This window comes from Armigeres subalbatus, chromosome 3, assembly GCF_024139115.2.
Source record: "Armigeres subalbatus isolate Guangzhou_Male chromosome 3, GZ_Asu_2, whole genome shotgun sequence".
NCBI lineage: Eukaryota > Metazoa > Arthropoda > Insecta > Diptera > Culicidae > Armigeres > Armigeres subalbatus.
Window position 1 is genome coordinate 215,180,696 of NC_085141.1, and position 10,663 is coordinate 215,191,358.

A 10,663-nucleotide genomic window follows, 5' to 3' on the forward strand; every position below is an offset into this window, starting at 1 on the left:
ATACGTACGTTGAACATGTTCATTTTTGGGGAAGCTTCTAGCCCACAGCTCGTCGAGGGACTGACTCATATATGTCTCTTAGGAAACTGCCTACACAAAAAGAAGACTGGCATTTCAAACTTCTATTCAAACTGCTATCATACCATTACAACATTTTACTTTATAATGTATTTTTACGTATGTTCTTTGTATGCCGCACGAGAGACTTTTACAAAATTTGCAATTTATTCAGTCTCCATACAATGTTATAGGGAAGGCAGTCAGTCTGTGAACAAACTACACAGGAGATGTATTGAAAATTCAACGACTTATAAAAACTGATACTGGGAACACTAACAACTCTTTTAACTGTAATGCTATTTTTAAATCTTAAAGTAACATAAATTTGCGTATAGTAGTAGAACGACCGACAAATTATTTTTCAGTATACAGTGTTAGAGAGAATGTTTAAAGTGTGGGTATAGCAATGGTCGATATGGAAAAAAGGTTGATATGTACAAAAGGTCCAAAGAGACAAAAGGCGGATCAAGAACAAGTTGATAACAAGTTGGGTGTATTCCAAAGAAATATGTGAAATGCATTTAACTTCAAGCAGAAATAACACACTCATCTCATCAATGAAAGTTGAAGAATGAGCAATTTTCAAAGAAGGAGTAATTACTAGAGGCCTGAATAAGAGAAACGCGGATAGATATGTGCCGCCAATCGAACCGTCAAAAACAGCAGCCAATCGAGCAGGAGACCTGTCAAGCAGCCAAAATGTTGGCTCAAATACTGAAAACGGCCAAATTCGATTTTATGCCATTTTTCAATAAATAAAATTGAATGTATTTTACATTAGTTTGCAATAATGTATGTAAGTCATTTATAGATTATGAAATGAAATTCCATTGTTTATTGGATTCTATTGTTATGTGATGTGGACACATAAAATAGCGGATTGTGAGATTTTATCTACATAAACCATTTCTTCGTTTTCATGTGTTGTTCTTTGACGAAGAAAATTGAATGCAGTGTTGGCAGAGTCATATTTTCAATCCGCGTTTCTTTTATTCAGGCCTCTAGTAATTACTATGAACAATATTATGTATATGTAGATAGATCTATTAGAGATAACAAAGATTGTTGATTTAGGAAATGAATAAAACTTTATTGTGAGAGACAGAGTTGTCCTACACAAAATCGCTTTTCTAGTTTTTCACTATTTTTAACAATTGATCTTTTCCGTCAAAAATTGTCTCAGTCGATTATTTGGCTTATTTAGTGTCAACATTCCCATAAAAACCTTTTTTGAGGCCTCTTGATACTTGATACTTTATGGGCTACAGCTCTTCGATGAACCTACGCCGAATGGAGTATCCTTCTCCACTGGGCTCGATCCTGGGCCAATCGCTTCCAGTCGCCCTGAACATTGAGCGCCCTCAGGTCCTCTTCAACTGCAAAAAGCCATCGTGAACGCGGCCTTCCACAGAGCCTGCGGCCTCTTCCGGGTTCTCTACTAAATATTATCTTCGCTTGACGTTCTTCCGGCATACAAACAACGTGACCAGCGACCAACGTAGTCTGCCGTGTTGAATAAGCCTAATAATATCCAGCCCTTTATACACCTGGTACAATTCGTGATTCATGCGGCGCCGCCAGATAGAGTTCTCCTGTTTACCACCGAGTATTGTCCGCAGCACCGTACGCTCAAACACTCCGAAAGCTCTCCGATCAGCCTCCTTTAAGGTGATTATAGAATGAAGCCAGAAATCGGCCATTTTGTAAACCACGTGCTTTTCCAATATTTTTTTTCAAGCGCACGAGATGAAAGAACAATAACGCGTATGGGGCTAAAATAATGGTAGATCGTTTGCTTAGTTATGCTGAACAATCATAATTTGTGTTTCGGCATTGTACAAAAACTATTCCGCCAGATTTGGGCTTTTTGAAATGTATGTAGATAAACGTATGGTGAATTTGAAATTCACCACGGGCTTCATTCTATAATCACCTTAACGTCCATGTTTCATGGCCGTATAAAGCCACCGGAAGAATCAGAGTAGTATAAAGAGCGAGTTTTGTTTTCGTTTGCAGACTACGGGACTAAAGCTGGTTACGAAGTCCGTAATAAGCCCTATTTGCAGCTGCAATACGCCTTTTCACCTCGCGGGTAACATTATTATCGCACGTCACTAATATTTCAAGATACACAAATTCTTCTACCACTTCAAACTTTTCACCATCCAGCACCATTTCGCTACCACCACCACTAATGAACCCACGTTGATTGCCAGTGACCATATACTTCGTTTTGCTGGTATTGATCGTGAGTCCAATCCTCACTGTCTCTCTCTTAAAAGGCACAGAAGCCTCTTCCACGGTACGGCGATCAATCCCGATATTATCGATATCGTCCGCAAATCCCAGAAGCATATGCGATTTTGTGATAATGGTACCGCTTCTTTGCACACCAGCTCTCCTAATCGCTCCCTCGAGCGCAATATTGAACAGTAGGTTCGAGAGTGCATCACCCTGCTTTAATCCATCCAAGGTAACAAATGACGTCGATATTTCATCCGCAACCCTTACACTTGATTTCGATCCGTCCAACGTTATACGAATCAGCCGTATCAGTTTCGCCGGAAAACCATGTTCAAGCATAATTTGCCATAATTCATTCCGTTTCACTGAATCGTACGCCGCCTTGAAATCAATAAACAGATGATGTGTCTGCAAGTTGTACTCCCGGAATTTATCAAGGATTTGTCTCAGGGTAAACATTTGATCCGTCGTTGATCGGCCCTCACGAAAACCTGCTTGGTATTCACCGACGAAGGACTCTTCAAGCGGTCTCAATCTGTTGAACAGGATACGGGACATAATTTTGTACGCCGAATTAAGGAGGGTTATTCCTCGGTAATTGGCGCACTCCAGTCTGTGCCCTTTCTTAAAGAGAGGGCAAATGAGGCCGTCCAACCAGCTAGCAGGCATTTCCTCGTCTTCCCATATTTTCGACATAATATGGTGCAGAACTTCATTAAGCTGCTCACTGCCATGTTTGAGAAATTCAGCCGGGAGCTGGTCCTTCCCCGCAGCTTTATTGTTTTTCAGCTCTTTGACAGCTTTTTTAACCTCATCTAGTGTAGGTGATTCCACAGCTTGTCCATCGTCGCTAATATTTGTTCTGTTCACCGATGCACCGTCACTTCCTCCATTCAACAAAGTCTTGAAGTGTTGCTTCCACCTGGCAGCCACTTCAATTTTATCTGTCAGCAAATTTCCTTGTTGGTCGTTGCACATGACGGGAGATGGCGCTGTCTTTCTCCGCACGCCATTGACAGACTCATAAAACCTCCGCATATCGTTCCCTTCCATTTTTTCCTGCGCCTCACTAATCACTTGTTCTTCGTACTCTTTTTTCTTCCTGTGGTGGGTTCGTTTTTCGGTTGCTGTTGCTTCTTTGTACCGATCTCTATTCGATCGGGTACCCGACTCCAACATGCGGCTTCTGGCAACGTTCTGCTCGTCTGTCACTCTCTGACACTCCACATCGAACCAACCCGTCCTGGGTCGTCTCTGTGCAGTGCCTACCACTTCTCGTGCTGTTGTGCTCACCGCTCCATGGATCGACTCCCATAGATCGTTGATGTTGTCGCTAACGTTGATTGCACTTATCCGTTCGTTGAGCTTCTAGCGGTACTCAGACGATACTCCTTCCGCCGACAATCGCTGGATATTGTAACGCATCGTTCGCTGTGATCTTTCGTTCGATACAGTTGACAACCGTGATCGAATTTTACTAACAACGAGGTAGTGATCAGAGTCAATGTTCGGACCTCTGAATGTCCGCACATCGATTACATCCGAGAAATGGCGCCCATCAACCAGAACATGGTCTATCTGGTTGCAAGTTACACCATTTGGGTGTCTCCAGGTGTGCTTTCGGATGTTCTTTCGTGCAAAGTAGGTGCTACTGATGGCCATCCCTCTGGCAGCAGCAAAATTTACTAGCCGTAGGCCGTTGTCATTGGTAGCGGAGTGAATGCTCTCCCTACCGATGATGGGATCTGGTCCTATCTACCGACCTGAGCGTTAGCGTCTCCGATAACAATTTTCACGTCATGCTTTGGGCACTCTCCATAGGCTTTATCAAGACATTCATAAAACGTGTCCTTCGCGTCGTCGGATTTATCGTTTGTCGGTGCGTAAACGTTGATTAGGCTGTAATTGAAGAATTTGCCCCGTATCCTCAACACACAGATTCGTTCGCTAATGGGTTTCCACCGCATCACTCGCTTCATCTGCTTGCCCATCACTACGAAACCAACTCCATGCTCTGCTTTTCACCGCCGCTGTGATAGATGTTATACTTGAATGCAGTGTTGGTCGTGGGGTCCACGGCTCGGAATTCACGTTCTCCGGATCTAGGCCATCGGACTTCTTGAATAGCAGCCACGTTCACTCCAACCTTCTGCAGTTCACGAGCCAGAAGGCTCACTCGTCCAGGTTCATTTAGGGTCCTGACATTCCAGGTACCGAGTTTCCAATCATAGTCCTTATTTCGTTGCCGGGTCGGTTGCCAAAAATAACGTTCTCTTTTCTTCTATCTCCATTTTTCGTGGTATTTGAGAGGCTTCAGTAAGCTACCTTACCGGGGTAGCGTTACCTACATCGCGATGATGGGGCTGCCACCTTAGGTATAGCTGACGCGATACAGCATTTCGTTAATCAGTCGCTGGGTACCAGGCAGACGCTGTTTGAGCCGCACCTCCTGGTGAACAGATGCTCGAGGCGTACCTTCTCACTCTAGCTGATGTCAGAAGGACAACAGTGCCCAGGCTGCACTACCAGCTAAGTGCACAACCCTTAGCTGGCGATATTTTGTCATCGGACGACCCGTGGAAGCGTGACATAGGAACTTGTGGGTGTACGATCGGTTCATATTGGTTGCCACGTATATGCATTAGATTGAAATGTTAAAATGTAGATCAGAGTAGGCATAGAATAAACTCGCTCTCTTGTATGATTGATATTATAACATTAAACAATACAGTCAAACCTCCATGAGTCGATGTTCTATGACTCGATATCGACTCATGGAAGCAAATTATTCTATATCAAAAAATATTTTCTGGGTTACTGTGATGGTCCCTCCAAAGAGCTTTCCAAAGATTTCCTATTCCACATCTCGATATTTCCATGAGTCGATGGTCCCTTCAATATCGACTCATGGAGGTTTGACTGTATTTTCAAAAAACAAACATAAGAAATTCAACAATTTAAATTCAAAATTACAAACAACTTTAGCAAAAAAAAATATTTTTTTTTTATGTTTTTTATTGTATTTCATAATCTACTATAGCATTACGAAAGAAAAAAAACATGTATATGTATTTGTACTAGTCTACGTCGGTTGACAAAATAAATAAATAAATATTCTGTTGAACTTAGTCTGTAGATTAAAAAAACACCTTAATAAAGATTAAAAAAAAAAAAAATGTTTTATTGAACACACGTGTTTTATTTAACTTCCGACACAACATTTGGCGACGAGGATAAACCAAATGAAATAGTTATTTGTATTAAGAAAAATGGTGAAAAGTGATGTTTAATTAAAAGAAACGCACTGAGCATACAATCTGAGTAGTGTTTAAATAATAAAAGTTGGTTATGGTAAGCAGACAGTAAGAGCAAATGAAGGTAGGTGGAAGATCTAAGATAGAGGGTTGACTCTCAATCTTTCGGGGTTTGCAGCTGATAGCTGTGGTAATTCCAATAGAAGTAAAATGGTAATTGAACTTGAAAACCAGGCACGGTTCCTGTTGGAATGATCATCCATCGACGAAGAGGAAGATGTACTAATCCATCGTGTGCTATCTATGATATTCTTATGGAGGGAGCCAAGGTTTGAAATGACTAATATTGCCTTCATTAAACTGAGAAATAGTGAACACTGATTAAGTAGTTAATAGAACTAATTAATGCGTTATATTAAGGTCGCGAACAGCGGCACTGTTGAAAGGTGAAACTTACTGCGTTTGTGAAATTTGCAAAGTGGACATTTTACAGTTCAAACTATTCCTAAACTATTCAGTGAAGTATCGATTGTATTTTAATAAAGCTGTTAAACGTTAAAATTGAAATTGATAATTAAATTTAAAATGTAACATATAAATATGACATAGAACATGCATATCTCATGGTGATCAAGTTCGAAAAAACTATAAAATGGTTATATAATAATTAACATATAGGGCCAACAATACTCTGAATATCTTATGTAATAAAAAAATGATTTTATTTGAGTTTATGTTTCAGGTTTGGTTGAAGTACCATAAAGCAATTATAAGGTCTTACTTTAACTAATTATTATGTTTCATTTTGCCACTCCATAACTAAAGACATAATACTCCTTAAGGCTTATCATTGACAAATAAGTGTTTGATTTTCAACATTATGTGAGGTGAAAGATGGAGGTAACTGAAACTAAAGCTAAGTTATTTAATATTGATATAAATAAGTAGGTACGAACAATTTTTATTTTCAGGTCAGAAAACATTCGGAAATAGTGGATTGAAAAGGACAATTATTACTATTCGTTTCAAGATATACTGCTGAAAATAAAATGAATTAAAATAGGTTTTATTTATTTTATGGAAAGGAGTTGTACGATCGGTTCATATTGGTTGCCACGTATATGCATTAGATTGAAAATTTGAAATGTTAAAATGTAGATCAGAGTAGGCATAGAATAAACTCGCTCTCTTGTATGATTGATATTCTACTGAACACACGTGTTTTATTTAACTTCCGACACAACAGTGGGGACCAGAGCTCTGTTGGGCGCTCCTTCCTTGATGTCAACCCACCATTTTGCAGCAATAACAATTTTTAAAATCGAAAAAGTGCTGTTTTTTTTAATTTACCCGATTTTGAACGAACACCGGGTGAATTTTTCAGGCCGGTTCACACGTGCAGCACTTTTTCGGTTTTTGTTTTCGATTTTAAAAATAGTCAGAGGCTTAAAAAAATATGGGTTCTTTAAGAAAGATGGCCTTAGATAAGCCAAAGAATCGATTGAGCGAATAAATTTTTTTGACGGGAAAGATCAATTAAATAAAATTAATTCAATGAGTTCAATTAATAGATGGATATCTAGATTTTCTAAAATGTTGTTGAGATAAATTCAGATAAGCTTGCTGGAGCAAAATCAGTTTCCTGAACCACCCTAGTATACATGCGTTCAGAACAGGCCTATGCTATGAGCTTATGTTTAGCGTAGCCAACACCAACATCAACGCCGAGCAACGTACGTCAAATCTAAAAAAGCTTAACATCATAAAACATCCAAATTCAGCTTTCTTCCATATGCAACTTTAATCGGGAATATTCATTAAATATGACTAATGAGTTTAATTGATTCAAAACTTATCTACATGATTAATTTTGATTTTACTTACATGGAGAACAACAATTGACGAGCTCGGTGGTCTAGTGGCTACCGCTTCTGCCTTGTAAGCAGGAGGTCATGGGTTCAATTCCAGGCTCGTCCCTTTCCTACTTTGTATTTCTATCTAAGTTCTTTCTGTGTTTCACGTTCTACCAAAACGATTCCTACTGTTATAACCTTCCACACAATCCCAAAACCTCCCGTGGCACCTATGAGAGGTCGTAGAGTTCTCTGCACCTTTCTTAAGTAGGTGTCCAACAAACCATCCTTCCCCTTCCTCAGCATTCGCAAGGACGTGGCCAGGACAGATCTCGACTATTGGAAGGTGCATTGCTTTCATCTAAGAGAATAGTGATTAGTCCCAAATCAATATCTGTGGTAACGGATGAAAGTGATGCTACTCTCGTACAATAGTCTTGGCTTGTACCACCTACGAATTTGTGCGAAATGCTTAATGCTAATGCTAATGCTAATACTTACATGGAGAACAACAATTTGTCTTTTATTTCACCGTGAAAAGCTTGAGCAGAATTTGAAAATAAATCCTGCTCTTTTATTGTTGTGGATATTTTTAATTATCAAGCTACAATCATTGGTGTTGTTGACGATTGTTGAAATCTCATGCAACTGACAGCGGTCTATCTGCACACTGTGCCCGTGACATGGTGGCTATTTTTAGGCTAAGGGAGTTAGATAGGGATGTCTATAGCCTGGTTCAGAAGATAAAAATTGCAATGTGCTCATTCGACTTTTGGCGGTTAAATCTAAAGTTGCTCCAATGAAAACTCGCCACAGCATTGCGCGCCTAGACTTTTCCGAAGCTTTTCTTTCTACCCAAAAAAGTTAGTGTACCCGTGGTGTTCTGAAAGCCTAATTTCCAGGAAACTCTTGGAAGAGTTCTAGACCTCTGATACGTTGCCAATAAAGAATATTGAAAATACAATTGGATTAGGATGAATAAAATTATTTTTTATTTATTTATTTTATTTTTAATAACGTAACAGCGATGCTCTCGCTGCGGCGTATATATTCTGACGGGTTCTTCGGAGCACTTCAGCGTAATATCGGCCTAATTACAAAAAAGTTAAACGCGACACTCAAAACCAAAACTTATGTCTTCTTCGGTATAGGTTCCTTGGCGGTACATCAATAGCTGGAGTTACTACTCTCCTGCTGGAAAACGTCTGTGGTCAATCGCGTGTCTAAGGTGTAAAAAGCAACGATTAGCCATCCCTGGATCCATATCCCTGGGAAAAAATTATAGTTGATGATATATACCACGGCTTCACTCTGGTTGAACTACTTCATCAAGATCGTTGACGGAGCAAACTTGCCTGACTCAAGTTACCCAAGGATTGTTGGCCTAATCAACCCGTTGATGCTCAGCGCTCAGCAAAGAACGTAAATTATGTCTAGTATCACTCGCACCGTGTCAGTGAGCCGCTATGCGATCTGCTATTTAACCGTAATTCATCGTATATCCAACTGCAAAGAACCGTAGCCCATATTCTTCGGTACCAATCCCATTCTACATGAGTATGCGCAACGTCCATAGGGTTTCATAAGGAAACGAATCTATGACCACAGACAAACAGAAGTAACTCTTAGTGAAATTTAGTCTAAAATTTTTCGTCATCGCCATCTGTTGCACAATTCAGTTTAACCAATGGCAGTCATGATGAATTTGCTTTTTATGTTCTGCTTCTAGAAGCTATGCTTCAATCACTTTCTTTAATGCAACGCTACACCTCAGCCACCCTCAGCGTTACACGCACAAGCCATAATCACTCCCACTATGGTGATACATTGTTGATGTTTATTTCATGGCCGTCATAAGAATGTTGGGGTTGATGAAAATTTCAATAATATGGGAAAAACAATATCGTTCCATCGATTAATGTTCATTAAAAATAATGGTGGTAGCAGAACGAAAATTTTATATAGTCAACCAGCTGAAAATAAATTTTTATCCGAATTCGTATGCTAAGACAAATTTATTTATTTATTAATTTTTCGTCAACCGTCGTAGACTAGTACATATAAATATACATAATTTTCATTTCTTAATGCTAATATACATAAATTGTGAAGTATTTACCATATATTTATAATAACAAATTAACTAGAGATTAAATAGTACAGATAAAAAAATGTTATATCTTTTGTCTTATGTGTTGCGATTTCGAATTCTATTAAAATATGTTTTAAGATTTTGCCGAGACATTGTAAAGTCGATAGCTTCGCAGTGTTGATTGTAAATGTTCATTATTCGATTCAAAGGTTTGGCAAAATTTGTTCGATGATAGTTTGTTATAAATAAGGTGCGACTACGAAGTTGCCTTGAAGGAATATAAAAGTTTAATTTTGATAAGATTTCAGGTGAATCAACACGTTGCGAAACGATATCATTTACGAAGGAAACCATTGCTATTTCACGCCGCTCTTTCAAAGTCTGTATGTCAATAAGCATGCAGCGTGCTTTGTATGATGGGAGTGGAAATGATGTCCAGCCTAATTTACGAAGAGCAAATAGTAAAAATTGCTTTTGTACAGATTCTAATCTCTCTTCGTGCGTGATTGAGAAAGGAGACCATACAATACTGCAATATTCCATTATTGATCTAACATAAGCTACATAAAGTGTTTTAATTGTATATGGGTCATGAAAGTTATAGCAGAAACGCTTTATGAACCCTAGCATGTTATTAGCCCTGTGAATGATTGTGCTGTAGTGGTCTACGAAAGAAAGTTTAGAGTCTAAGATTACTCCTAAGTCCCTTACTCTTTCACATTTTTCCACATTCTGATTTCCTAATGCGATTGAAATGTTTGGTATTGTTCTTTTTCTGCTAAATGATATTAAGTTGCATTTCTTTACATTCAGTTCTAATAGGCTTTTCTTGCACCATATGTAGAATTTGTCTATTTCATTGCGGAATACATTGATGTCGACTTCATTTCTTATTTCCATAAAGAGCTTCATATCATCGGCATAAATTAACACTTTAATGTTTTTCAGAATGAAGGAAATGTCGTTTACGTACAAGATAAAAAGAAGAGGGCCCAAATGAGAGCCTTGAGGGACTCTCGAAGTGACTTGAATTGGTTTTGATTTGTGTCCATTAAATTTGATAATTTGTTGGCGGTCAGTTAGGTATGATTCAAGCCATTTCAGGAGTCGTGGTTCAATTCCAATTTTGTGTAGTTTAAAAAGCAGCATCGGTATATCAA